General features: G+C 37.6%; 1 pseudogene; it reads left to right on the forward strand.

The window, feature by feature from the left end:
- Nucleotides 1–2,092: 2,092 nt before the first annotated feature.
- LOC102500779 (centrosomal protein of 57 kDa pseudogene) lies at nt 2,093–3,868 on the forward strand (annotated as a pseudogene).
- Nucleotides 3,869–4,132: the final 264 nt, after the last annotated feature.

The raw sequence follows: 4,132 nt of genomic DNA on the forward strand, positions 1-4,132 counted from the left end.
TATCTCCACCTTTCTTGTTTAAAATAGGCCAGTGGCATGGTGGCTAAGGCAACTGGATCCCACATAGCTGACTGCACAATTCAAGTCCCAGACCAGTGACTTTAAAAAACATTCCAGGTACATGAGAGTAGGTGCCCAAAATTTTGAGAAGAGAATGGAAGAGAAAGGATTGTGGCAGGGCCAACCCCACCTCCTGTCTCTCGATCTGTCTGTCTCTCTGGTGAACACACACACCCTTACAACAAAACTTAAAAAGAAAAAAAAATTCCATATCACTGTTTAATAGCCCAACCTAGCATCATGTTAGACAATGATAATTTTTGATAAATCCTGAGTACCAACTAAAATTTTTTTCATGTTATGTATTATTTTTTTTCTTTATTTTACCCATAATGAAGAAGGGCTAATCATGATCCTTTAACACTTTTTCATAATCTATACTTGAAGAGAGATGATTTCTGATGTTTACTTTTTTTATAATTTGTTTTGAGAGATTTTTGCTATATGGTGCATGCACTCAGCAAAGAGACAGAGAGAGACAAAGAAATGGAAACTGAGAATCAGTACCCCCACCCCCAAAGGGGATGGCCACACCGCAATCCCTTCTCCTCCATTCTCCTTTCAAGATCTTGGGCACACACACAAAAACACCAGGCCATGAGTTTTAAGTTACCAGGTTCGGGACTCAAACTTCCTCTGACTACATGGGAGCCCACCATCTGCTGGTTCCTACTTTTTACAATTTTTATAACCCTTCAGCAGAGATCCTACTAAGGATTTCTATTGCTTCTTCTTCCTCACAACCACCTGCAAACAGAATCACTATTACAATTCATTTTCATATACTTTGTGTTTTCAAGAGGCTATTTTAGCACTTAAAAATACTTTCAATACTCAATACTTAAGAAAAAACACCCTTCAATATAAGACCAAAATGATTAAAGTTTAAATTCATTAGTCACTCAATAAATGTTTATTAAATTTAGGTGATGTGTAATGAATTTTTCTATTTTTAATCTTTATTATATTTTCTATTTATACTTATTATAAGAAAGCATTTGCACATTCCAGTAGATTAGTTATATGTAATTTTCTTTCCTTAGAATAATTTTTTACTCTCCGTTATTATGTATAATATTTCAAACTGAAGTGTTCTTCCTACAAATATCCTGTCTTCATGGTTTTTTTTCTTGCAACAAATAAACATATTAAATTTCTTCTCCTCTTAATAATACTTCTTACCATCTACCTGACCTACAGTAACCCTGTGAAGATTGATTAGGACATGAATAAAACATTTCAAATTCCTCAGCTTTTTTTTTAAATGAATGTATAATGAAAGATAGTAGCATTGTATTATTTTTTTATTTCTCTAAAAATCTATAATAATTTCTTAAAGGAGACTTCTCTCCCTTTTGTCCTCAAAAAAATATGAGTAAACATGAACTTGATAGCATATGTATTCCTTTTAATAAGAGCTCATTTATTTCTATTTGCTACAGAAGATAGACTCACTGTTGTCCATTCGAATAACAGCTAAATGGGGCATGACCAGACCAACTGATTTCAAATTAAGACATAGCAGTTTAATAGAATATCTCAGCAGTTGGCTTTTTCATAGTTGGTCCATCAACCAACAGAAGAAATGCTGTCTCCTTAAAATCAAGGAGTATAAAGTTCTTGTGAAAATAGAGATGTTCAGTGAGTTCTTTACTCCTCCCATTGTTGATTTCCCTTTTATACTATTAATCAATCAGTTTCAATGGTTATTTCTCTGTCATTTTGCATGGGTGATATAACCTGACAAGAGAAAACCTGTACTCAAATCCCTTTTCACCACTTACCAATTAAGTAACTTTTAGGAAGTGTTTCTAAATCCAAATCGCTTCGTATACAATAGAATATTTTCCTCACCAACTCAAAAGTATTTGAAAAGTGGCAGGGGTTTCCAGACCTGGTACCAGCACCCCTTCCCCTTCCATGAGGGCTTTGGTTTTGGGTCGCCCCTGATGGGCGGCTCTCGAATCTTGAAGAAAAACATGAGAACAAAGACCACCCCGGAGCTGCCGAGGCCCTCTGGACAGGCAGAAAGATGGCGGGGGCATGAGTGTCTGCGGCTTCTGGTTCTCAGTTCTCCAACATTATAGCTGAACCATCAAGGTATAACGAAGCATCATTCACCATTCTTCACCTTCATATGTTGTATAGCCACCTGATAAGCCTTTTCTTTTTTTTTTTTTTTGAGAGATTTTCACTGTAGGGCCCGTGCGCTCGCCAGACAGACAGAGAGAGACATAGAGACAGAAAGCGAGAAATCACCCCCCAGGGGTGGTCACACCGCAATCCCTGCTCCTCCATTCTCCTCTCGGGATCTTGGGCAGACACGCACACGCGCCTGTTGGGAGTTTTAAGCCACCGGGTCCAGGACACGAACCGCGGTCGACTACGTGGGAGTCCAGCGATATAGCCATTACACTAACTGCTGATTCCTGATAAGTCTTTTCTTAATAGTGATTTATGATGCTCCCCAAATAAGCCTACACATATTTTCTGCTCTGAAGAATCTTCAAGATAAGATTCTACGTTTAGAACTTGAAAGAATTCAGGCAGAAGAAAGTGTGAAAACTGTCTAGCAAAACAATTGAATATAAGAAAGTGTTGGACGAACAGATGCGGGAAAGGGAGAATTCAAAGAATGAGGAATCAAAGCCCAATTAAGAACTGACAATCAGTTGTTAGCTGCAGAAAATAAATGTAATCTTTTAGAAAAGCAATTGTAATACATGCAAAACATGATAAAGCATGCAGAAATGGACAGGACATCTGTCTTAGAGAAACATGTTTCCCTAGAAAGAGAAAGCAAGCATGATCAGACACATGTTCAAAACCAACTTGAAAAACTAGATCTTCTTGAACAGGAGTATAACAAACTTACAACAATGCAGGCAATTGCAGGAAAAAAAATGCAAGAGTTGGAAGCAAAACTCCATGTAGAAGAACAGGAAAGGAAATGCATGCAAACTAAGGCAGCTGAGTTGCAAACTGGTCTAGAAGCAAATAGACTTATCTTTGAAAATAAGGCAACTTCATATGTTCCCAGTGAGAAAAATAAAATGAAAAAAAAAAAAAAAAGGAAGTCAAAACCACCAGAAAAGAAAGGCTCTAAAAACTATTTTGGTGCACAGCCACATTATAGATTATGCTTGGATGATATGCTGGAAAGTTCACCAGTCCTAGCTATGCCATGGTAGCCAACGTTCAGCATGTCTTGCATCTAATGAAACAGCATAGTAAAGCGTTGCGCAATGGTCAGGTAGTTAACAGTATTCCTCTGGTAAAGAAAGTACCTTCACAAAGTGGTAAAAGTAAGAAGTCAGTAATGCTTCCCTCCTCCAACAGCATTAATGAAGAGTTGTCAGAGGACTTACAGACGCTGCAGGATAACTTGGGACAAATGAGCTTTGATCACCAGCAGCTTGCAAAACTTACTCAAGAGTCTGCAACCACTGAACTGAAAGACAACTTAGAGCGTGAACTGGAGTCACTGGTGGGAAAGATGGAGGCAAAAGCCAACCAAATAACTAAAGTTCGTAAATACCAAGCCCAACTGGAGGAACAGAAGCTAGAGAAGCAGAAGAAGGACTTAAGAACTACCGAAAAGACTCTTGATGAAGAAGGAAACAGTAGCAACCATTCTCGAATCACAAGGACCATAAATTAGAATAATTTTGCCAAACTGAGACCTGGAGAAAAAAGCAGGAAAAATCTCCAGTTATTGAAGAACATGCAAACCATACAGAATTCATTACAAAGCGGTAATTTGAGATTACATACTACTGCCACCAGGTCACAAATTTTATGCAGATAATCTTTACTTCATCAATCAGATGCTAACAATTTACTTTCTAAGTCACATGCTTAAGTTGAAATTAATGAATAGCAGGTGTTAAGGGCCCAAGATTAGTTACATGGGCTGCTTATGTCATGCAGCATGACTTATGTTAGGCCATTTAAATGGGAACCAGGAAAGGTCTAAAACCTGAGAAACCACACATACTCTGTTACTTTGAGATGAATTTGTTGAACTGATGTATTGCACTTTGTAAACAAATGACCAATTTTTTACTTTTGG

The sequence above is a fragment of the Tupaia chinensis genome, unplaced genomic scaffold (assembly GCF_000334495.1).
Source record: "Tupaia chinensis unplaced genomic scaffold, TupChi_1.0 Scaffold000691_1, whole genome shotgun sequence".
Classification (NCBI taxonomy): Eukaryota; Metazoa; Chordata; class Mammalia; order Scandentia; family Tupaiidae; genus Tupaia; species Tupaia belangeri.